Here is a 26,339-nt window from a genome sequence, read left to right as displayed (position 1 = left end):
TGCTCTAATTTTTATTATTTTGTATTTTATTATTTGTTCTCTTTTGTCGCTCTCTTTCTATTTGTTCAAGTTGTAGGGATAATTCTTTGAATTTTGCCCCCCCCTTTTTGAATGTGTGCATTTATTGCTATAAATTGACCTCTGAGCACTGCTTTAGCTGTGTCCCAAAAGGTCTGATAGGACTTTTTTTCATTCTCTTTGGATTCTATGAACTTCTTTATTCCTTCCTTGGTTTCTTCTACAACCCAGTAGTTTTTGAACAATGTGCTCTTCAGTTTCCATGTCCTTGGAAGTATACGTGCTTTTCTCTGCTTTTTCTGTTATTGATTCCTAGTTTTATGGCTTTATGGTCAGAGAAGATGCTTTGTAATATTTCTATTTTTTGCATTCTGTAAGGCTTGCTTTATGACCTAATATGTGGTCTATTCTAGAGAGTGTTCCGTGTGCTTTGGAAAAGAAAATATACTTGTCTGCTGTTGGGTGGATGTGTTCTGTATTTGGCTATGAGGTCAAGTTGGTTGATTTTGGTGTTTTGATCTTCTGTCTCTTTACTGAGCTTCTTTCTGGATGTTTTGTCCTTCATCAAAAGCAGCGTGTTGAAGTCTCCCAGTATTATTTGTGGAGCTGTCTATCTCGCTTTTCAATGCTGTTGGAGTTTGTTTTATGTGTCTTGAAGCCCTGTTTTTGGGTGTGTAAGTATTTAATATGATTATATCCTCCTGGTATATTGTTCCTTTAATCATTATATAGTGTCCTTTCTTATCCTTTGTGGTGGATTTAAATTTTAAAGTCTATTTTGTCATAAATTAATATTGCCACTCTTGATGTTTTTTGATTGTTGTTTGCTTGATATATTTTTTTCCATCCTTTGAGGTTTAGTTTGTTTGTGTCTTTCAGTCTAAGGTGTGTCACCTATAGGCAGCATATAGATGGATCCTGTTTTTTTTTTTTTTTTTTATCCATTCTGCCACTCTCTGTCTCTTTATTGGCGCATTTAGTCCATTTACATTCAGCATAATTATGGATAGGTATGAGCTTGGCGTTGTGATTTTGATGTCTTTTTTTGTGCATTGTTGAGTTTCTTTTTTCCAAGTAATTTTTTGTGCTGAGTAGTTTTTCTTTATATATTGCCTTTTCTTCTTTTTCATTGTTGTTGATTTTGTTTTTGCTGAGTGTTTATGTTTTTCTTGTATTTTATTCTGATGTGTAGGATTGTTAGTCTCCTTTGTGGTTACCCTAATATTTACCCCTGTTTTTCTAAGTTTAAACCAAACATTTATCTCTTAATATTGCCTTGACTTCCTCTCCATATGAAAGATCTATGACTACATTTTTTATTTTCTCTTTGTCGATTTAATGTTGTCTTCCTTTATATAATGACATTGCTGTTTCCCTCTTGAGCATTTTTTAAATCTTGATTTTTTTGTGAAATCCTCATCTGCATTGATATCTGGTTGTTCTCTCCTGTTTTCTAGTCTTAGGTTGTTATCTGATGTTATTGATTTGTAACCAGAGGATTCACTTTAGTATTTCTTGTAGTTTTGGCTTGGTTTTTGCAAATTCGCTAAACTTCTGTTTATCTGGAAATGTCTTAATTTGGCCTTCATATTTGAAAGACAGTTTTGCTGGGTATATGATTCTTGGTTGGCAATTTTTTTTCTTGAAGGCTTTATATATGTCATCCCATTGTCTTCTGGCCTGAATGTTTTCTGCCGAGTAGTCTGAGCTTATTCTTATTGACTGTCTTTTGTAGGTGACTTTTTGTTTATCCCTAGCTGCTCTTAAAATTCTCTCTTTATCTTTGGTTCTGGAAAGTTTGATTATAATATGTCTTGGTGATTTTATTTTGGGATCTACCTCATGTGGGGTTCAATAAGCATCTTGGATAGATATCTTCTTGTCTTCACAGTATCAGGGAAGTTTTCTGCCAACAAATCTTCAATAATTTTGTCTGTATTTTCTGTTCTCTCTCCTTTTTTCTGGTACTCCTGTCACTCATAAGTTATTTTTCTTGATAGAGTCCCACATGATTCTTAGGGTTTCTCCATTTTTTTGTAATTCTTTTATCTGATTTTTCTTCTAATGTATTGGTGCCAAGTGTTTTATCTTCAGTGTCACTAATTCTGACTTGTATTTCCTCATTTCTGCTCCTATGACTTTCTATTGAGTTGTCTATGAAATTTTATTGTTAATCTTCAGAATTTCTGTTTGCTGTCTCTCTATGGATTCTTGCAGCCTATTAAATTTGTCATTATCCTCTTGAATAACCTTCTTAATTTCCTCGACTGCTATATCTGTGTGTTCCTTGACTTGTTCTGTGTTTTAGCTGATTTTCTTCCTGATCTATTGAAGAGCTCTATATACTAATCTTTTCTATTCTACTCTGATGATTCCAGGAAGATATCTTTGTCTGGAAGATTCCTTGATTGTTTATTTTGGGAGCTTGTTGAAGTAATCATGGTCTGCTTCTTTATGTGATTTGATATTGATTGTTGTCTCCAAGCCATCTATAGGTTGTTTTGTTAGTTTATTTTATGTTTGCTGACTGTGTCCTAGCTTCTTTCTTTCTTTTGTTTTGATATGCCCATATAGGCTACTTGAGTGAGCTAGCTTGATTAATTGTGCCTTTGAAGCCGTAACGTCCTGTCACCTGATGCCTACAGCTGTTACCAGGTATATGAGCCTAGGAGTCTGTTCACTTTTCTTGGAAGGATTCAGCTCAGGTGTCCAGGCAGTCGGCCACCAAGTGTGTGGTGCAGGCTCTCACCTACAGTCTCATTGGAGCAGGGGTGATTGGTGTAGTCACAGGTATCTGGTGCTGCAGGAGGTCATGCTGTGAGCAAGGCAGGGGACTGACAACCGTTCCCTGAGTGTGAGGAAAGCGTGTCCCTGTTCCCTAGAATGCACATGTGGGTGGGTTCTGTAGCCAGACCATAGGCACCCAGTGATTTTGGCTATAAGGACTGGGGGGCATCACTTGTCCTTGGACTCCTGTTGTGGATGGCTATGTAGCATGGGTGGAGCCACCAGTCCTCAGGCCCCTGATGTGGGTAGATGAGGACCCTGCTTAATAGGCAGAGTGGTGTCAAACCCCAAAAACCTGCCTCTACACCACACAGCTGAGACAGTTGAAGTCAGACTTCAGGCACTCTGCCAATCATTGCACTGTGCCAATGAGTGCCTAAGCTGCTGAAATGGGCCCACACAGGTCTATGCATCAGTGAAAGGTATTCAAAATCGGTGGACCATTTGTGCCTGGACAGGAGCCACTTCTACCCTGAGTTCCCAGCTTAGGGGAGCTGGAAGATTATTTTTTCCCCATTTAATAATTTTTTCCTAATCCAAGGAAAGTAGAATGGCTTAGGGCACACAGCAGGACCTATCTCAGGCCCAGGGAAATCAACCACTACTGATGCCAGCTAAGGGGTTAGGGTAGAGGGATCAGATAAATGGGAGAGAGATGTTTCACAAAGGGTGTTTTTTGATCTGCACAGTAAATTAGATGCAAGTACTTAAATTTTGCCAAGAGCACTGTTATTTGCTGATTCCAGAGGCATGAGTATACTCTGTGCTACTCGCTCTCTATCAGTGTGGAAAACGTGTCCTGAAGGTTACCACCAGCCCTGCCATGGCCATGCCAGAGGATTGGTCCTGTGGGGCTCTGGTTCCCGCCAAGTCAGGTCCTACAACTTCTCCCTGCTTCTGAACCATCTCTCCCTCACCTGCTGCTCACTATGATTTCTTAACTTTGCCTTTGATGTTCAGGGCTTCTAGCTTGTCATGTATATAATTGATTCACTTGCTTTTTGGGTCTTTGTTGTAAGAGGGACCACCAGAAGCATCTGACTATTCCACCATCTTGGCCTCGCCTCCAGCTAATTGTTCTTTTTGTATGGTTCCCAGTTGTAAATTTATTGTGACATTTTGTTCCTGTATTTTTTTCCTCAATTCTTCCACCGTTTTGTCTGTATTTTCCATGATTTGTCTGCCTTTTCCAAGAATTTGTCTATTTTTTTCCTCATTTTTGCTTCAACCTTGGATAGCTCTGAATATTAGAGATTTGAATTCCCTATCAGGTAGTTCCAGTGCCTTTTCTTTTACTAGAAAGTCATCTGGCATTTTATTTTAGCCACCTACTGGAACTGCCCTGTTCTGTATTTTTTATGTGTTTTCATATTGTCTGCTGTCTTTGGGACATTCAGTAATTATTTTCTTCATTTATTGATTGTAGATTTGTTTGTTTCATCCTGCTTTTTTGTTTTATTTGGTTGCATCAGAGCAAGTGGGCTGTGCATTCTTTGTTGTTTGCTCATTTGTGGACATGATACTTTTCACCACCTTGTCCAATGGGCAGAGCCAGTTGCACAGCTATGGTGCAGCAAGACAGGTCCAGCTGAAGGGGAGGGGCTGGGGTGGGTTGTTTGTGGCACATACGGGGGCTGACAGGGTGGGCTAGAGGTCAGTGAAGGTCAGGTTCCTGTATGTCATGCCTGTGTTGCTCTGAGGTGTGATGTGCGGCACATAGTGAAGGTAGGCAGGAGGGAAGGGGTGGTTGTGATGTGTGGAACTAAGCTTGGTATGGGAAAAAGAGAGAGGAGAGAGAAACAGGAGACAAAAAAGAAGAAAGAAAGTGCTGAGCGAACCTGCTGTTGAAGTGGAGATGAGAAAATGAGAAATGAAGAAAAACAAAAAGGTAAAGAGAAAAAAAAATGCCCCCAGAGATCCCAGTGATGACCAGGGAAGTGGCTCCCAGGCCTCAGGACACAGCCCATCTAGAAGGGGCAGAGATGGCACATGGCAGCAGGTATTCAGAAGCCAGGAAAGAAAGAAAATAGAGAGAGACAAGAAACTGAGAGATGAAGAAAAACAAAAAGGAGAAAAGAAAAAAATAAAATAAAATGCTCCCAGGGATCCCACTGATGTGGTTTCACAGACCTGCAAAGTGGCTCCCAAGCCATGCAGTACAGCCATGCTAGAAGGGGCAAAGATGTAACACAGCTCCAGGTATTCAGGAGACAGGAAAATAAGGTAAGTAGAGACAGCTGAGAAAAAGGGAAATGAAGAAAAACAAAAGGGAAAAAGAAAAACAACAAAAACCCCAGGGATTCCACCTGCATTGTGGCACAGACTGGGGAAGCAGTTCCCCAGCCAAGGGGTGGTTTCCAGCCTGTCAAGAAGAAGCAAAGATGGCACATGGAGCCAGGTGTTCAAGAGAAAGGAGGAGTATGAGGTGAGAGACAGGGAAGAAACGAAAAGAAGCTGAAAAAAGCAACATCAGTAACAAAAAATTGCACTGAGGGAGCCGGCTGGTGGGGGTGGGGCAAATCCATGGAGCAAGAAGCCGGCGCCTCCCGGCCAAGCAACTCTGGCCTGCTGGGAAGCGGTGAAGGCCGAGCAAGAGGAAGGAGGGTAGGGGTTGGGAAAGCATATATCACTGGTTACTGGCTACTCTGTCTTCTGCTGGGGGCTCCTTGAAGCTGCTTTCCCAAACTTCTTGTCCACCCATCTCCGACAGGTGTCCAAGTTGGTGAATCTATGCTGCATTTGCTGATAAGTGACCTCTACTCCGTATCTCTCCTTGTTTTCTGTTCTCTGTCCGTTTCTTATTCCATTCAGTGCTTGGTTGAGTTCTTTATCTTTTCATTTGATGCTTAGGGTTCCAGGATTGACATTTGTTTCTGTTTTACTTAGTTTTTTTGGCCTTTGTTGTGGAGGGATGGTGTGGTGCTTCTGTCTATAGCACCGCGTTGGCTCTGCCATGAATGTTCTCTTGATGTTCTTACTTTCTGTCCTGTAGTTTTCCCATTTTTTGGCAACTTCTTTCAAGGTGCCACAGCTAGTAATTGACCCAATCGTGAACCAGTTCCATCACAGAGTATGTGTAAAGCCCATGAAACACTGTGACTTTACTAATAGGAATATATTTGTTGTTGTTGTTAGATGCTGTCAAGTAGGTTCTGACTCAGAGCGACCCTATGCACAACAGAACGGAACACTGCCTGGTCCTGTACCATCCTTAACAATCGTTGTTATGCTTGAGCCCATTGTTGCAGCCACTGTGTCAATCCACCTCGTTGAGGGTCTTCCTCTTTTTCGCTGACCCTGTACTTTGCCAAGCACGATGTCCTTTTCCAGGGACTGATCCCTCCTGATACCGTGTCCAAAGTATGTAAGATGCAGTTTCGCCATCCTTGCTTCTAAGGAGCATTGTGGTTGTACCTCTTCCAAGGCAGGTTTGTTCTTTCTTCTGGCAATCCAATATTCAATATTCTTTGCCAACACCACAAAGGCATCAATTCCTCTTTGGTCTTCCTTATTCATTGTCCAGCTTTCACATGCATAGGATGCGATTGAAAATACCGTGGCTTGGGTCAGGCACACCTTAGTCTTCAGGGTGACATCTTTGCTTTTCAACGTTTTAAAGAGGTCCTTTGCAGCAGATTTACCCAATGCAATGTGTCTTTTGATTTCTTGACTGCTGCTTCCATGGCTGTTGATTGTGGATCCAAGTAAAATGAAATGCTTGACAACTTCAATCTTTTCTCTGTTTATCATGATGTTGCTCATTGGTCCAGTTGTGAGGATTTTTGTTTTCTTTATGTTGAGGTGCAAGCCATACTGAAGGCTGTGGTCTTTGATCTTCATTAGTAAGTGCTTCAAGTCCTCTTCACTTTCAGCAAGCAAGGTTGTGTCATCTGCATAACACAGGTTGTTAATGAGTCTTCCTCCAATCCTGATGCCCATTCTTCTTCACATAGTCCAGCTTCTTGGATTATTTGCTCAGCATACAGATTGAATAGGTATGGTGAAAGAATACAACCCTGGCGCACACCTTTCTTGGCTTTATATCATGCAATATCACCTTGTTCTGTCTGAACAACTGCCTCTTCATCTATGTAAAGGTTCCTCATGAGCACAATTAAGTGCTCTGGAATTCCCTTTCTTTGCAGTGTTATCCATAATTTGTTATGATTCACACAGCTGAATGCTTTTGCATAATCAATAAAACAGAGGTAAACATCCTTCTGGTATTCTCTGCTTTCAGCCAGGATCCAATTTGACATCAGCAATGATATTTCTGGTTCCACGTCCTGAAACTGGCCTGAATTCCTGGCAGCTCCCTGTCAATATACTGCTGCAGCCATTTTTGAATTCACATAATATTTAATCTGGAAAAAAAAAATGGTTAAGCTGTGTTGACACATGACTCCAGCAGTATTTCTAATGTTGACAAGTTGATGAAATTCATAAAATTTTAATATCCTTGTGCTCAACTACTAACACCAACAAAAAAGTGAAATATACTGGCATTAACATTGGAAACCTTGGTCGTATAGTGGTTAAGAGTTCTGTGGCTAACCAAATTTTGGCAGTTCGAATCCACCAGGCACTCCTTGAAAACCCTATGAGGGAGTTCTGCTCTGTCCTGTGTAGGGTCACCTTTAATCAGAATCAACTCGATGGCAATGGTTTTGTTTGTTTTTGGTATTAACTTGCAGATATTATAGGTATTATTATTTCTCTTGGCAGGAATTATTATTTCTCTTGGATAGTGAGAATTATATGGGTCAAAAAGTTCACTTAAGCCTAAATGACACTGACAAGTTGCAGACACAATTTTTTTTGTAATCGTGTCTCTGTCAAAACGAATGAAACCTTTTGCAGGCCAACAGCTAAGTCCAGAAATTTAAATATGATTTTTTTTTCATAAATTGCCTAAGGTTTAAAAGGAGAGATTATTTTGTGTTTATGTATATCAATATTAAACTACACAGAGGAAAAGCTGATGGAGCTTAGGGAAATAATCATTTCTATTTGTTAATATCAAATGGCCTTGGTGATAGAGATGACACTGGAGATTGCAGGATAGAATTTTGCAAGACCGAGACTTATTGAATGCAAATATCTTTTTTCAACAACATAAACGGCAACTATAAATGTGGACCTCACTGGATGAAAAACACAGGAATCAAATTGACAACATCTGTGCAAACAGATGAGGAAAAGCTCAATATCATCAGTCAGAACAAGGCCAAGGGCCAAGTGCAGAACAGACCATCAATTGCTCCTATGCAAATTCAAGTTTAAGCTGAAGAAAATTAAAATAAGAGGCAAAATATGACCATGAGTATATCACATCTGAATTTGGAGACCATCTCAAGAATAGATTTGACACATTGAACACTAATGAACAAAGACTGGATGAGTTGTGGGATGACATCAAGGACATTAAACATGAAGAAAGTAAAAGGTCATTAAAAAGAAAGGAAAGACCAACATGGATGTCAGAAAGGACTCTGAAACTTGCTTTTTTAAAGTCACTTAGCTAAAGTGAATGGAAGAAATGATAAAAAGCACTGAACAGAAGATTTCAAAGGGCAGCTCAAGATGACAACGTAAAGTATTACAATGACCTGTGCAAAGACCTGGATTTAGGAAACCAAAAGGGAAGAACATGCTTGGCATTTCTCAAACTGTTAGAACTGAAGAAAATCATTCAAGCCTCAAGTTGCAATTTTGAAGGATTCTATGGGCAAAATATTGAACGATGCAGGAAGCATCAAAAGAAGATGGAAGAAATACACAGAGTCACTGTACCAAAAAGAATTGGTCGATGTTCAACCATTTCAGGAGGCAGTGCATGATCAAGAGCTGATGGTACTGAAGGAAGAAGTTCAAGTTGCACTGAATATACTGGCGAGAAACAAGGCTCCAGGAAATGACAGAACATCAACTGAGGTGTTTCAACAAGTGGATGCAGCGCTGGAGGTGTTCACTCACCTATGCCAAGAAATTTTGATGACAGCTATCTGGCCAACTGACTGGAAGAGATTTATATTTGTGTACATTCCAAAGAAAGGTGATCAAGCAGAATGGAGAAATTATTGAACAATATCATTAAATCACACAAAGTAAAATTTTGCTGACGATCATTTAAAAGTAGTTGCAGCAGTACATCGACAGGGAACTGTCAGAAGCTTAGGCCAAAATCAGAAGAGGACATGGAACGAGGAATAGCATTGCTGACATCAGAAGAATCTTGGCTAAAAGCAGAGAATACCGGAAATGTGTTTACTTGGGTTTTGTTGACTATGCAAAGGCATTTGGCTGTGTGGAACTTAACAAATTATGGATAATATTGTGAAGAATGGGAATTTCAGAACACTTAATAGTTCTTATGTGGAACCTGTACATAAACCAAGAGGCAGTGGTTCTAATAGAACAAGGTGAAAATTCATGGCCTAAGATCACGAAAGGTGTGCTTCAGAGTTGAATCCTTTCATCGTACTTATTCAGTCTGTATGCTGAGCAAATAACTCGAGAGGCTGGACTATATGAAGAAAAATGGGACATCAGGTTTGGTGAAAGATTCATTGCCAACCTGCAATATGCAGATGACCCAACCTTGCTTGCTGAAACTGAGGTGTACTTGAAGCACTTACTGATGAACATCAAAGACTACAACCTTCAGTATGGATTACACCTTGTCATGGATTGAATCGTGTCCCCCCCAAATATCTGTCAACTTGGCTAGGTCATGATTCCCTTGTATGATTGTCTACCATGTCATCATTCAATGTGATTTCTCTATGTGTTGTAAATCCCATCACTATGAGGTAATAAGATGGATTAGCAGCAGCTATATTGATGAAGTCTACAAGATGAGGTAGTGTCTTATGCCAATCTTTTCTGAGATATAAAAGAGAGAAGTGAAGAGAGAGACATGGGGATCTCATACCAACAAGAAAGCAGTGCCAGGAGCAGAGTGCATCCTTTGGACCTGAGGCCTGCACTGAGATGCTCCCAGACCAAGGGAAGATTGGTGACAAGGACCTTCCTCCAGAGCCGACAGAGAGAGAAAGCCTCCCCCTGAATTTGGACTTGTAGCCTAGTAGGCAGTAAGAGAATAAATTTCTCTTTGTTAAACCATCTGTTTGTGATATTTCTGTAATAGCAGCACTAGATGACTAAGACACACCTCAACATAAAGAAAACAAAAATCCTCACAACTGGACCAAGAAGCAACATCATGATAAACTGAGAAAATACAGAAGTTGTCAAGGATTTCATTTTACTTGGATGCACAATCAACACCTATGAAAGCAGCAGTCAAGAAATCAAATGACACATTGCAGTGGGCAAATCTACTGCAAAGGACCTCTTTAAAGTGTTAAAAAGTAAAGACGTTACTTTAAGAACTAAGGTGTGTGCCTGAACCAAGACATGGTGTTTTCAATCTCCTTGTATGCATGTGAAAGTTGGACAATGAATAAAGAAAACTGAAGAATTGATGACCTTGAATTACGGTGTTGGCGAAGAATATTGAATAGACCAAGGGCAGCTAGAAGAATGAACAAATCTGTCTTGGAAGAAGAACAGCCAGAATGCTCATTAGGAGCAAAGATGGTGAGGCTTCATCTCACATACTTTGGACATGTTATTAGGAGGGACCAGTCCCTGGAGAAGGATATCATGCTTGATAGAGGGTACACAGAAAAGAGGAAGACCACCAACAAGATAAACTCACACAGTGGCTGTAACAGTGGGCTCAAGCATAACAACAATTGTAAGGATTTGCACAGGATCAGGCAATATTTCTTTCTGTTGTACATAGGGTTGCTGTGAGTGCCAACTGCCTTGATTGCACCTAACAAAAACAGAGGCAGCTGACTTTGTTTGCTGGTTCTAAGTGAGAAACTTTTTTTTTTTTTTAAATGAGTGAACCCTCTCATTCAACATTCTGTTTTTTTTAAATTGTGCTTTAGATGAAGGTTTACAGAGCAAACTAGTTTCGTATTAAACAGTTAGTACACATATTGTTTTATGACATTGGTTAACAACTCCACAACATGTCAACACTCTCCCTTCTTGACCTTGGGTTCCGTTTTACCAGCTTTTCTGCTCCTTGCTGTCTTCTAGTCCTTGCCCCTGGGCTGGTGTGTCCTTTTAGTATTGTTTTTTTTATAGGCCTGTCTAATCGTTGGCTGAAGGGTGAACTAAGAGCGAAACTCTTAATAAAGCAAGATAAGGGTGCAAAAGTTAGAGATTGAGACAGAACAACTCCCAGTTTACTTAGGGTCCAGAGATCACAGCTGTAAATATAGGAGGGTAGAGTTAGCTTGAATAATCATTAGCTAGCAGAGAAGTTCTGGGACACATGGGTGTACTCGCAGGGGAGGGGGAATCCAGAAAGTCTAAACAAGTCTAAGCCAGCAGAAGAACAAAAAAAAAAGTCAACAACCTGCAGTATTTATGAAGTTCATGAATTGATGAAATTCATAAAATTTAAGATCTTTTTAAAGTGAAGCAGGTGTCCTTGTTGTCATTGTTGTTAGGTGCTGTCAAGTCTGTTCTGACTCATAGCGACCCTGTGTACCACAGAACAAAACACTGCCTGGTGCTGCACCATCCTTACAATCATCATTATGCTTGAGCCCATTGTTGCAGCCACTGTGTCAATACGTCTCGTTGAGAGTCTTCCTCTTTTCTTACAACCCTGTGCTTTACCACGCATGATGTCCTTCTCCAGGGACTGATCCTTCCTGACAACATGTCCAAAGTCTTGCAATCCTTGCTTCTAAGGAGCATTCTGGTTGTACTTTTTCCAAGACAGATTTGTTCTTTCTTTTGGCAGTCCGTGGTATATTCAATATTCTTCGCCAACACCACAATTCAAAGGCATCAGTTCTCCTTCAGTCTTCCTGGATGGCACAAATACTTAAGTGCCTGACTACAGACCACAGCTAAGAAAGTGAAATGTACTGGTATAAATTTAACTGCACAATATTTCTCTTGGCAAGAATTTGCAAGTTCTTGGATGGTGAGGATTATGTGAGCCAAAAAAGTGCACTTAAGCCTAAATGACTAAATATTGCAGCAGCAATGTTTTTATGTATTTGTTTCTTTAACAGAAGGAATTAAACCTTTTGCAGGCCAGTAGCTAAGTCTAGAAATTTAAATATGAGTTTTTGCCATAATTTCTCTAAGGTTGAAAATAGAGATTATTTTGTGTTTGTGTGGATTTTACCACTGAAATACATGGAATAAAATGTTGATGAAGATCAGGGAAATAACCATTTCTATTTGTTATTATGTGTTCATTTACCGAGGATGTGTTATGACTATGATAGGCTTGCTGTTGTTGACAGTTGCCTCAAGTCAATTCTGACTCATGGTGACCCCATGTGTGCAGAGTACAACTGTGCTCCTTAGGGTTTTCAAGGCTATGACCCTTCAGAAACTGACTGCCAGGCGTGTCTTAAGAAGCAGTCCGAATGGGTTTGAACTGCCAACCTTTCAGTTAGTAGTCAATCACTTAACCATTTGTGCAACCAAGGGACTCCCGCTAGAGTGTATGTGTACTGGTTTGATGATCTGGGCCAAGTACCAAGCACGTCTGCTGTGAAAGTATACTTTCTAAATTCAAAATACTCATTTGTTTTGGGAAACAGAGACAGAAATATGATTGGGGTTGGTTACAGAAGTGGTACCCACGCAGGAAATATCTCATTTCATGTAGTAATCTATCTGTCAGAAATATAGCAGAGCGTTTGATTTTATTTCTTAGCTTACGTAAAATTTACAAGAGTTTTAAAATGTTATTTCCTGCATGTATTAAATATTGTGTAGTTTTTTTGAAGCCGTGTGGCATAAATTTAATAGAGTACCTGTTGTTTTTCAATTATCAAGTGTAACTGTACTGTTGGGGTAAAGTCCCCAGGATACAATGACAAATTTTCTGCTACATCTTAGGATGCCCGTGTGTAAGGGCATGAAAGGAATCAGTATTCTTCTCAGACTCAGAAATATTAGGTCACGATTCCCATGGGAAAAACCCTTGAGGAAGCCCCACCATCTTCTCTTTGTGTATTTTATCAAAGATTTCACTCTGGGCCACTGCAAAGTGATGTTTCCAGTCCCCGATGGCTCCTGTTAAATACAAAAAATAAGTCCAGATCAGACTTATAAATAGTATCTCAAGACCTCATTTGAACTTCTCCTGTAACTGTCCTTCTGCCCTTCTTTCATGACACTGGACTGGGAATAGCAATATGTCTCACTTTGGACATGTCATCAAGAAAGACCAACCACCTTCATGTTTGGTAAAATAGAGGGTCAGTGAATACAAAGGAAACCCTCCATGAGATGTATTGACACAATATGTGCAACAATGGACTTCAACTTAGTAAAGATCATGAAGACGACACATGATGGGGCAATTTTTCATTCTGTTATACACAAGGTTGCCATGAGTTGAAGCTGACTTGACAGTAACTGACCACAACAACATAACAGAATGATTATAATTTCCGGTCAGGAGCCAGATAACTATTGATTGTAACCTCAGAATTCTAGTTAGATAATGTATTTAAGCCTTAAGTTTGCCATCTGTTAAATTAGGTCTATTTCTAGTACATGCCTCATAGTAATATAGTGAGGACTGAATAATTATGAAACACATTGTATGGTTGCAAGTATATGAGATATCTAGAATAGGCAAGTGTATAGAGAACAAAGTTTATTAGTGGATGGCATGTAGGGTTAGAAGGGAGGGAGGGGGAAAGGAAGACACAATGCTTAGGAGACACTGGGCATCTGTTAATGGTATTGGAAAAATTTGGGAATGGTTATTGTTGATGGTTGAAAAATATGATGAATGTAACCAATGTGAAGTTTGCGGAAATTGCAAATGGTCTGTTACATATAGACGTATCACAATAAAAAAAGGAAAAACAAAGGCAACAAAAACAATAATAACTTCAACTCAAGATTTGTTGTTGTTGTTGTTGTCAGATGCCATCCAATCAGTTCTGACTCATAGTAACCCGATTTACAACAGAAGGAAACATTGCCCAGTTCTGTGCCATCCTCATAATTGTTGTTATGCTTGAGTCCATTGTTGCAGTCAGTGTGTCAATCCATCCTATTGAAGGTCTTCTGATTTTTCACTGATTCCATGCTTTAACAAGCATAATTTCCTTCTCCAGGGACTGTTCTCTCCTGATCACATGTCCAAAGTACATGAGACAAAGCCTTGCCATTCTCCCTGCTAATGAGCATTCTGGCTATCCTTCCAAGACAGATTTGTTCATTCTTCTGGCAGTCCATAGTATATTCAATACTCCTCACCAACACCATAATTCAAAGGTATGAATTCTTCTTCTGTCTTCCTTATTCATTTTCCAGATTTCGCATGCATATGAAGTGATGAAAAATACTAAGGCTTGGGTCAGTCACACCTTTGTCCTTGAAGTGACATCTTTGCTTTTTAACACTTTAAAGAGGTCTTTTGCAGCAGATTTTTCCAATGCAATACATTGTTTGATTTGACTGTTTCCTCCATTGGTGGTGATTGTGGATCCAAGTGAAATGAAGTCCTTGACAACTCCAAACTTTTCTCCATTTATCATGATGTTGTTTATTGATGCACATGTTAGGATTTTTGTTTTCTTTACGGTGAGGTATAATCCACCATGAAGGCTGTAGTCTTTGATCTTCATCAGCAAGTGCTTCAAGTTCTCTTCACTTTCTGAAACTCAAGGTATACCCTATATATTTTAATAACTAATTTCTAATCCTCAAAAGATGCATTGCATTGGGAAAATCTGCTGCAAAAGACCTCTTTAAAGTGCTGAAAAGCAAAGGTGTCACCTTGAAGACTAAGGTGTGCCTGACCCAAGCCAGGGTGTTTTCAATCGCATCCTATGCATGTGAAAGCTGGACAATGAATAAGGAAGACCGAAAAAGAGTTGACGCAAGGATGGCGAGACTGGGTCTTACATACTTTGGACATGTTGTCAAGAGGGATCAGTCCCTGGAGAAGGACATCATGCTCGGCAAAGCACAGGGTCAGCAGAAAAGAGGAAGACACTCAACGAGGTGAATTGACACAATGTCTGCAACAATGCTTTCAAGCATCACAACGATTGTAAGGATGGTGAAGGACGGGGCAGTGTTTTGTACTGTTGTGCATAGAGTCGCTATGAGTCAAAACCTACTTGATGGCACCTAACAAAACAATAACAATCTTCCTCCATGATCTCAATTTCACACGTCATACATTCCTAATACAGAGTTTCATAAACCCAAAAAACCCATTGCCGTCGAGTCAATTTCGACTCATAGTGACCCTATAGGACAGAGTAGAAGTGCCACAAAATTTCATATTTACAGACAATTCAGTTTCCTTAATACTTCACCTCCATTGGAACTCACAATCTATTGACCCTACTCCATTTTTACTCTTCCTTTCTTTCCTTGGAAACCCTGGTGGTGTAGTGGTTAAGTGCTGCTCACCAAAAGATCAGCAGTTCGAATCTGCCAGGCTTTCCTTGGAAACTCTATGGGGGCAGTTCTACTGTGTCCTATAGGGTCGCAATGAGTTGGAATCGACTCGATGGCAATGAGTTTGGTTTGGTTTTTAATTTTTTCTTTCCTTGGAATTGACTCAGAAGTAGCGGATCTTTTGTTTTTTCCTCCTCATGAATTTATTTACTTCATGGCAGTTGTTAATTGCCCTCAAGTTGATTCTGATTCATGGTGGCCCCACATGGGCTGGGTAGAACTACTCCATAACACTTTAAAGGCTGTGACCTTTTGGAATCAGATCGCCAAGGTTGTCTCTCAAGGTGCGTCTCAGTGGGTTTGAACCGCCAACCTTTTGGCTAGTATTTGAGCGGCTGTTTGTACCATTCATTATCCATCTTGAAATGACATAACTAATGATTTGCAATCATTCCCTTTCATTTTAAATTCTCTTGTGCCTTTCACGCACTGTAGAATTCAGCTGATACAATCTTAATTACAAATTTTAAACCAACTCTAAACAAGACAGGAGCTAAAACAGACAACCTTATTACCTTATTTCACTTTAAATTTATGACCACTTAAACCAAGTCACACTGCCTGAAAAATCATTCCTTATTTTCATGTTTTACATTCAATACCTTATATTTATTCTCTCTGAGCCAGTGGCCTTGATTCACATTTAATTTAGAAAATAGAAATGCTGGGTTCAGATAAAGATGATGGAAATATTTGGGAATGGTTAATGGTGATGGTTATGCAATTTCCTGGCAGTACAACTGCTCGTGTACCTCTATGCCCTTTCCAGTTACTGTAGGTGAACTGTTCATGTTCCTATGTAAGCCAACTCTTTATCTTGAATCTGCATTTTACTCTTCTCTCTTCCTTAGGATGTTGCTCCAACAATTATGTGCATTATCACCAGCATAATTTTACTTCTCCATTAAATCATTTTTGTTGTCATTAGGTACATTGAGTCATCGCTGGCTCATAATGGCCTTAAGTTTGGAAGAGGGAAATGTTGCTCAGTGCTGCACCATCTTCATGATAGTTGATATGTTCTAGTCCATTGTGGCTATTGCACGATCCCATCTTACTGGGAGGGGGGAGGTCTTCCTCTTTTTCGATAACCCCCTACCAAGCATGAAGTCTTTCTCCATTCCTTGTCCAAAGTAAAAGGAAGCCTCGCCATCCTTACTTCTAAGGACCATTCTGGGTGTACTTACTCCAAGACTGATTTCTTCATTATTCTGCATGTCCACAGTATATTCAATATTCTTTGCCAATTTTTAAAAATAATTTTTATTGAGCTTTAAGTGAACGTTTACAAATTAAGTCAGTCTGTCACATATAAGCTTATATACACCTTACTCCATACTCCCACTTACTCTCCCCCTAATGAGTCAGCCCGCTCCCTCCTTCCAGTCTCTCCTTTCGTGACAATTTTGCCAGTTTCTAACCCTCTCTACCCTCCTATCTCCCCTCCAGACAGGAGATGCCAACACAGCCTCAAGTGTTCACCTGATACAAGTAGCTCACTCTTCGTCAGCATCTCTCTCCAATCCATTGTCCATTCCCTTCCATGTCTGATGAGTTGTCTTCGGGAATGGTTCCTGTCCTGGGCCAACAGAAGGTTTGGGGACCATGACCGCTGGGACTCCTCTAGTCTCAGTCAGACCATTAATTCTGGTCTTTTTTTTTTTTTTTTATGAGAATTTAGGGTCTGCATCCCACTGATCTCCTGCTCCCTCAGGAGTTCTCTGTTGTGCTCCCTGTCAGGGCAGTCATCGGTTGTGGCCAGGCACCATCTAGTTCTTCTGGTCTCAGGATGATGTAAGTCTCTGGTTCATGTGGCCTTGCCCTTTCTGTCTCTTGGTCTCATAGTTATCATGTGACCTTGGTGTTCTTCATTCTCCTTTGATCCAGGTGGGTTGAGAACAATTGATGCACCTTAGATGGCCGCTCATTAGCATTTAAGACCCCAGATGCCACATTTCAAAGTGGGATGCAGAATGTTTTCATAATAGAATTATTTTGCCAATTGACTTAGAAGTCCTCTTAAGCCATAGTCCCCAAACCCCTGCCCTTGCTCCGCTGACCTTTGAATCTTTGTCAATTTTTGATGGTAGTAAAAAAATGCTGGAACTTCTCCCAATTTAAACAATGTTTCTCTGGGTCTTGCATACTCTTCAAGTAACTGCTCCATTTTTCTATTCTCCTTTTCAGAAAAGATCCAAAGAAAAGTTGTCTATACTTTCTGACTTTTGCTCAGAGTTTTTCCTAAGCACTTGCCAATTAAGCCTTTGTCCTCACCATTGAAATTGCTCTTGTCGGTGTAACAAAGAATCCCCATGATCTCAAGTTAAATGGTCAACTTTTGGTTCTTGTTTATATTAAACCTTTAGCATGTTGTGGTACAAATGATTACTCGCTAGGGATTCTTGAAATTCCCTCTTCATTTGGCCTTTACCAAAAACCAAAACCAGAACAAAAAAACCATTGCCGTTGAGTCAATTCCGACTCATTGTGACCCTATAGGGGCACAATTAGAGCACCCTTATTTTTCACATGAGCTATGCCAACAACTTTCTTTTTTATTTTTTAATTGTACTTCAGATAAAGGTTTACAGAACAAACTAGTTTCTCATTAAATAGTTAGTACACATGTTGTTTTAAGACATTGGTTACAGACCCACAATATGTTAATGCCCTCCCTTCTCAACCTTGGGCTCCCTATTACCAGCTTTCCTGTCCCCTCCTACCTTCTATTCCTTGCCCCTGTGCTGGTATGCCTCTTCAGTCTTGTTTAGTCTTTGGCTGAGGGGTGAACCTCAGGAGTGGCTTCATTACTGAGCTGAAAGGGTGTCGGTGGCCATACTCTCAGGGTTTCCCCAGTCTCTGTCAGGCCAGCAAGTCTGGTCTTTCTTTTTGAGTTAGAATTTTGTTCTACATTTTTCTCCAGCTCTGTCCTGGCCCCCCTATTGGGATACCTGTTAGAGCAGTCAGTGGTGGTACTGGGCACCATCTAGTTGTACTGGACTCAGTTTGGTGGAGGCCGTGGTAGATGTGGTCCATTAGTCCTTTGGACTAATCTTTCCCTTGTATTTTTAGTTTTCTTCATTCTTCCTTGCTCCTGATGAGGTAAGACCAGTGGAGTATCCTGGATGGCCGCTCACAGGCTATTAAGACCCCAGGTGCTACTCATCAAAGTATAATGTAGAACATTTTCTTTATAAACTGTGTTATTCCAGCTGAGCTCAGTGTTCCCCAAGACCACGGTCCCCATAGCCCTCAGCCCAGCCATTCTGTCCATCAGGGAGTTTGGGTGTGCCTATGGAGCTTTCATGACCTTGCCTTGTCAAGTTGTGCTGGCTTCCCCAGCATTGTGTACTGTCTTACCCTTCACCAAAGTTACCACTTATCTATTGTCTATTCAGCGTTTTTCCATCTCCACTCCTCCCCTCCCTTGTAACCATCAAAGATTGTTTCTTTTTCTGTGTAAACCTTTTCATGAATTTTTACACTAGTGGTTTCAGATAATATTTGTCCTTTTGTGATTGACTTATTTCACTCAGCATAATGCCCTGCAGGTTCATCTATGTTATGAAGTACTTCACAGATTCATCATTGTTCTTTATCGTTGCATGATACTCCATTGTCTGTATGTACCAAAGTTTGTTTATCCATTCATCTGTTGATGGGCAGCTAGGTTATTTCCAACTTTTTGCTATTGTGAACAACGCTGCAGTGAACATGGCTGTGCATATGTCTATTCGTGTGACAACTCTTATTTCTCTAGGATGTATTCCTAGGAGTGGGATTGCTGGATGATACGGTATTTCTAACTTTCTAAGAAAGAGCCATATCATTTCCCAAAATGGTTGTATCATTTTGCTTTCCCACCAGCAGTGCATAAGAGTTCCGATCTCCCTGCAGCCTTTGTTATTTTCTGTTTTTTTGATTCTTGCCAATAAGCCCAGGGTGAGATGTTATCTTATTGTGGTTTTGATGTGCATTTCTCTGGTGGCTAGTGATCACAAGCATTTCCTCATGTGTCTGTTGGCCGCTTGAATGTCTTCTTTTGTGAAGTGTCTTTTAGATTCCTTTGTACCTTTTTTAACTGGACTATTTGTCTTTTTGTTGTAGAGGTGTTGGATTTTCTTGTAGATTTTAGAGATTAGACCTTTGTCTCATTTGTAACCTCCCAGTCTGTAGGTTCTCTTTTTACTGTTTTGGTGAAGTCTTTTGATGAGCATAAGTGTTTAATTTTTAGAAGATTCCAGTTATCTGGCTTATCTTCTGGAGCTTACATGTTGTTGGTTATGGTTTGTATTCTGTTAATGCTGTGTGTTTGGTCCTCTAGGGTTGATACTATTTTTTCTTCTATAAACTTCATAGTTTTTGGCTTTATATTTTGGTCTTTGATCCATTTCGAATTAGTTTTTGTATATGGTGTGAGGTATGGGTCATGTGTCATTTTTTTGCAGATGGACATCCAGTTTTGCCAGCACCATTTGTTGAAAAGACTGTCTTCTCCCCACTCGATGAACTTCGGGCCCTCGTCAAAGATCAGGTAAACATAGGTGGATGGATTTCCATCTGGGTTCTCAATTCTGTTCCATTGGTCAATGTATCTGTTGTTGTACCAGTACCAGGCTGTTTCGACTACCATAGCTGTATAGTAGGTTCTGAGGTCAGGTAGTGTGATTCCTCCTACTTTATTCTACTTCTTCAATAGTGCTTTAGTTATCTGGGGCCTCTTCCCTTTCCATATAAAGTTAATTAGTTTTTCCATCTCTTTAAAGAATTTGTTGGTATTTGGATTGGGATTGCATTGTATTTGTAAATCACTTTGGGTAGAATTGACATTTTCACAATGTTGAGTCTACCTATCCATGAGCATGGTATGTTTTTCCACTTACGTAGATCTCTTTTGGTTTCTTGCAGTAGTGTTTGGTAGTTTTATTTATATAGGTCTTTTATATCCCTGGTTAGATTTATTCCTAAGTATTTTATTTTTTTTTAGGAGCTATTATAAATGGTATTGTTTTCCTGATTTCCATTTTGTCGTTCTCTTTATTGGTGTCCAGGAATCCAACTGATTTTTGTATGTCGATCTTGTATACTGCTAGTCTGCTGAATCTTTGTATTAGCTCCAGTAGTTTTCTTGTGGAGTCTTTTGGATTTTCTATGTATAGTATCATATCATATACAACTAGGGACAATTTTACTTCTTCATTGCGAATTTGGATGCCCTTTATTTCTTTTTCTTGCCTAATTGCTCTAGCTAGGACTTTCAGCACAATGTTAAATAGGAGTGGTGCTACGGGGCATCCTTGTATTTTCGTTTTCTCAAGGGAAATGTTTTCAGCCTCTCTCCATTAAGAATGATGCTGGCCATTGGTTTTGCATAGCTGCCTTTTATTGTGTTGAGAAATTTCCTTTCTATACCTATTTTATTGAGAGTTTTTATCAGGAATGGGTGTTGGACATTGTCAGATGCCTTTTCTGTGCTGATTGAGATGATCATGTGATTCTTTTCTTTCCTTTTATTAATGTGGTAGATTACATTGATTGATTTTCTAATGTTCAACCACCCTTGCATACCTGTTATGAATCCTACTTGTTTGTGGTGTATTATATTTTTTTGATATGATGTTGAATTCTATTGGCTAGAATTTTGTTGAGAATTTTTGTCTCTATATTCATGAGAGATATTGGTCTGTAATTTTCTTTTTTTATGGTGTTTTTGCCTGGTGTTGGTATCAGGGTTATGCTGGCTTCATAGAATGAATTCGAAAGTATCGCTTCTTTTTCTATGTTTTTAAGTAGTTTGGATAGTACTGGTAGAATTCTCCAGTGCAGCCATCTGGGCTAGGGCTTTTTTTGTTGGGAGTTTTTTTTTTTTAATTACTTTTTCAATCTCTTCACTTGTTATGTGTCTGTTCAGATTTTCAACATCATTTTGTGTTAGTTTGTGTAGCTAGTGTGTTTCTAGAAATTTGTCCATTTCCCCTAGGTTTTTAAATTTGTTGGAGTATAGTTTTCCATAATACTCTGTTATGCTTCTTTTTTTTATAATTTTTATTGTGCTTTAAATGAAAGTTTACAAATCAAGTCAGTCTCTCACATAAAAACATTACATACACCTTGCTGCACACTCCCAATTACTCTCGCTGTAATGAGACAGCCCACTCTCTCCCTCTACTCTCTCTTTTCGTGTCCATTTCGCCAGCCTCTAACCCCCTCTACCCTCTCATCTACCCTCCAGGCAGGAGATGCCAACATAGTCTGAAGTGTCCACCTGATCCAAGAAGTTCACTCCTCACCAGCATCTCTCTCCTACCCATTGTCCAGTCCAGTCCCCATCTGAAGAGTTGGCTCTGGGAATGGTTCCTGTCCTGGGCCAACAGAAGGTCGGGGCCATGATGACCGGGGTCCTTCCAGTCTGAGTCAGACCATTAAGCCTGGTCTTTTTACGAGAATTTGGGGTCTGCATCCCACTGATCTCCTGCTCCCTCAGGGGTTCAGTGTTGTGTTCCCTGTCAGGGCAGTCATCAGTTGTAGCTGGGCACCATCTAGTTCTTCTGGTATCATGGTGATGTAGTCTCTGGTTCATGTGGCCCTTTCTGTCTCTTAGGCTCATAATTACCCTGTGTCCTTGGTGTTCTTCATTCTCCTTTGGTCCAGGTGGGTTGAGACCAATTGATGCATCTTAGATGGCTGCTTGCTAGCGTTTAAGACGCCAGACGCCACTCTTCAAAGTGGGATGCAGAATGTTTTGTTAATAGATTTTATCATGCCAAATGACTTAGATGTCCCCTGAAATCATGGTCTCCAAACCCCTGCCCCTACTATGCTGGCCTTTGAAGCATTCAGTTTATTCAGGAAACTTCTTTGCTTTTGGTTTAGTCCAGTTGTGCTGACCTCCCCAGTATTGTGTGTTGTCTTTCCCTTCACCTAAAGTAGTTCTTATCTACCATCTAATTAGTGAATACCCCTCTCCCACCCTCTTTCCCTCCCTCCCTCATCTCATAACCACAAAAGAATGTTTTCTTCTCAGTTTAAATGATTTCTCAAGTTCTTATAATAATGGTCTTATACGATATTTGTCCTTTTGCAATTGACTAATTTCACTCAGCATAATGCCTTCCAGGTTCCTCCATGTTATGAAATGTTTCACAGATTCATCACTGTTCTCTATTGATGCATAGTATTCCATTGTGTGACTATACCATAATTTATTTATCCATTCATCGTTGATGGGCACCTTGGTTGCTTCCATGTTTTTGCTATTGTAAACAGTGCTGCAATAAACATGGGTGTGCATATATCTGTTCGTGTAAAGGCTCTTATTTCTCTAGGATATATTCCGAGGAGTGGGATTGCTGGATCGTATGGTAGTTTTATTTCTAGCTTTTTAAGGAAGCGCCAAATCAATTTCCAAAGTGGTTGTACCATCTGACATTCCCACCAGCACTGTATAAGTGTTCCAGTCTCTCCACAGCCTCTCCAACATTTATTATTTTGTGCTTTTTGGCTTAAAGCCAGCCTTGTTAGACTGAGATGAAATCTCAATGTAGTTTTGATCTGCATTTCTCTAATGGCTAATGATCATGAACATTTCCTCATCTATCTGTTAGCTACCTGAATGTCTTCTTTAGTGAAGTGTCTATTCATATCTTTTGCCCATTTTTTAATAGGGTTATTTGTCTTTTTGTAGTTGAGTTTTTGCAGTGTCATGTAAATTTTAGAGATCAGACGCTGATTGGAAATGCCGTGTTATGATTCTTTTTATTTCCTTTGGGTCTGTTGTAATGTCTGCCATTTCATTTCTTATTTGGGTTATTTGTGTCCTCTCCTGTTTTTCTTTTGTCAGTTTGGCCAGTGGCTTGTCGATTTTGCTGATCCTTTCAAAGAACCAACTTTTGGTTTTGTTGATTTTTTTCTATTGTTTTTCTATTCTCTATTTCATTTATTTCTGCTCTAGTCTTTATTATTTCCTTTCTTCTGCTGGCTGTGGGCTTCTTGTGCTGTTCTATTTGTTCAAATTGTTTTAGCTAATGTTTTGATTTTATCCCTTCTTTTTTGATGTGTGCATCTATTGCTGTAAATTGACCTCTGAGGACTGTGTTTGCTGTGTCCCAAAGTTTTACTATGATGTGTTTTCATTCTTGTTTGATTCTAGGAATTTTTTATTCCATCTCTGATTTCTTCTATTACCCAGTGGTTTTTAAGCAGGGTGTTATTCAGTTCCATGTAATTGATTTTTTTCCCTTTCTCTTCCTGTTGTTAATTTCTACTTTGATGGTATTGTAGTCAGAGAAGTTACTTTGTATTATCTCAATGTTTTGGATTTTTTTGAGGGTTGCTCTGTGGCCTAAGCTGGGGTCTATTCTAGAGAAGGTTCCATGTGCATTAGAAAAGGATGTGTACTTTGCAGCTGTTGGGTAGAGTGTTCTATATGTGTCTATGAGTTCGAGTGGGCTGATTGTGCCCTTTATCTCTTCTGTATCTTTGTTGAGTTTCTTTTTAGATGTTCTGTCCTTTACTGAGAATGGTGCATTGAAGTCTTCTACTATCATTGTGGAACTGTCAATTTCTCTTTTCAGTACTGTTAGAGTTTGTTTTATCTATTTTGGAGCCCTGTCATCAAGTGTGTAGATGCTTATTATGCTTAAGTCTTCATGACGGATCACTCCTTTAATCATTATATAATGCCCTTCTTTGTCTTTTATGGTGGATTTTGTCTTAAAGTCTATTTTATCAGAGATTAGTATTGCCACTCCTGCTCTTTTTTGGTAGTTATTTGCTTGATATATTTTTTCCATTCTTTGATTTAAAAAAAAAAAATATGTCTTTGTTTCTTAGGTGTGTCTCTTGTAGACAGCATGTTGATGGATCCTGTTTTTTAAATTCATTCTGTCACTCTCTGTCTCTTAATGGGTACATTCAGGCCATTTACATTCAGTGTAATTATTGATAGATGTGAGTTTATTTCTTTCATTTTGTAGTGCTTTTTTTTTGTGGTGCTGATGTTTGCTTTGTTTGTCTTACTCTCCTGTGCTGAGTTCCTTTTGTTTGTGGATTTCTTTCGTTTTTGTAGATTTTGTTTTTATTGAGACTTTATGTTTTTGTTCTTTATTTTGATGAGTGAGTTTGTTAACTTTCTTTATGGTTACCTTGAAATGTATCCGTATATTGCTAGGTTTGAACCAGTCTTTTATTACTTGATATTGCCTTGCCTTCCTCTCCATTAGAAAGTTCTATACCTACACTGCTTATTTCCTCTTTTATTGTTCTGACGTTGTTGTCATTCATGGATTAACCTCTCTGGTTCCCTATTGTAATTCTTTTGCTTTTTGATAGTTCTTGAGAGTTCCTTTCCTTGGTTGGCACCTGGCTGGTACAATCTTGTGTCCTAGATTCAGGCTGTTGTTTGATGTTGTTTGTTCTCAGACTGAAGGACTCCCTTTAATAATTCTTGTAAATTTGGTTCGGTTTTTACATATTCCCTTAATTTCTGTTTATCTGGAAATGTCCTAATTTCACCATCATATTTGAATGAGAGTTTTGCAGGATATATTATTCACGGTTGGCAATTTTCTTCTTTCAAGGTTTTATATACGTCATCCCATCGCCTTCTCACCTGCATGGTTTCTGCTGAGTAATCAGATCTTAGTCTTATTGTTCCTCCTCTGTATGTGACTTTTTGTTTTTCTTGAGCTGCTTGCAGGATTTTTTCTTTGTCTTTGGTTTTAGCAAGTGTGATCATGATATACCTTGGTGATTTTCTTTTGGTGTCTATCCTATCTGGTGTTCATTGAGCTTCTTGGATGGTCAGCTTTTCATCTTTTGTGATATCAGGGAAGTTTTCTGTCAGCAATTCTTCAATAATCCTCTCTGTGTTTTCTGTTTTCTCCCCCTGTTCTGGGATTCCAATCTCTTGTAAATTTTTGCTTTTGATTGTATCGCACATAATTCTCAGGGTTTTTTCATTTTTCTTTGTTCCGTGTTCTGATTTTTCCTCAGAGTTGTATCCAAATATTTGTCTTCGATTTCAGTGATCCTGTCTTCCACCGTTTGAAGCCTGCTCCTCAGCCCTTCTATAACACTGTCCGTTTCTGAAATCTTGTTTATCTTTTGGATTTCTAATTGTCGTTTTTGTATGATTTCTAGTTGTGAATTTATTTTGAGATTTTGTTACTGAATTCTTCCACTCTTTTGGTCCCTATTTTCCATGAATTTGTCTATTTTTTCCTCCTTTTTGTCTGCGTTTTGCTTCAACTCTTGGATAGCTCCAAATATTAGAGATTTGAATTCCCTGTCAGGTAGTTCTAGTGGCTTTTCTTCTACTGAGAAATCATCTGGTGTTTTATTTTTGATGCCTACTGGAACCATTCTGTCCTGTTTTTTAAAAAATATGTTTTGATATTGTCTGCTGTGTTCAGGACACTCAGTAGTTATTTTCTTCATTTATTGTTTGTAGATCTGTTTGTTTCATCCTGATTTTTTGTTTTATTTGTTTATGTTTGAGCAGGCAGGCCATGCGTTCTTTGTTGTTTGCTTGTCTGTGGACATGGTACTTTTCACCTCCTTGTCCAATGTGCACAGCCAGTCACTCAGCTATGATGCAGGAGGGCAGGTCCAGCTGAAGGGGAGGGGCTGAGATGGGTTGTTTGTGGCACATACTAGGGCTGACAGGGTAGGTTGGGAATCAGTGCTGGGCAGATTCTGGTAGGCCATGCCTGTGCCACTCGGTGGTGTGTTGTTCAGTGCATGGTGCAGGTAGGCAGGAAGGAGGGATGAGGTTGTGATGTGTGGAACTAATATGAGTAGGGGAAAGAGGAGAGAGAGGGGGGAGAAACAGGAGCCAAAAACAAACAAACCAACAAAAGGGTGCTAAGGGAGCTTGCTCTTCGAGTGGAGAGATGCAAAACCAAGAAATGGAGAAAAACAAAGAGAAAAAGGGAAAAGGAAAGAAAAAATAACTAGGTAAATATTTGGAAAAAAAAAAAAGAGAGAGAGAAAGA

General features: G+C 39.5%; 1 pseudogene; it reads right to left on the bottom strand.

Moving 5' to 3' along the window:
- Window positions 1–12,814: 12,814 nt before the first annotated feature.
- LOC126086180 (sulfotransferase 2A1-like) overlaps window positions 12,815–26,339 on the bottom strand; it is a 69,801-nt pseudogene continuing 56,276 nt past the window's right edge.

The sequence above is a fragment of the Elephas maximus genome, chromosome 11 (assembly GCF_024166365.1).
Source record: "Elephas maximus indicus isolate mEleMax1 chromosome 11, mEleMax1 primary haplotype, whole genome shotgun sequence".
NCBI lineage: Eukaryota > Metazoa > Chordata > Mammalia > Proboscidea > Elephantidae > Elephas > Elephas maximus.
The sequence above is the reverse complement of the archived record's forward strand: the minus strand, read 5'-3'. Positions and strand labels throughout refer to the sequence as shown.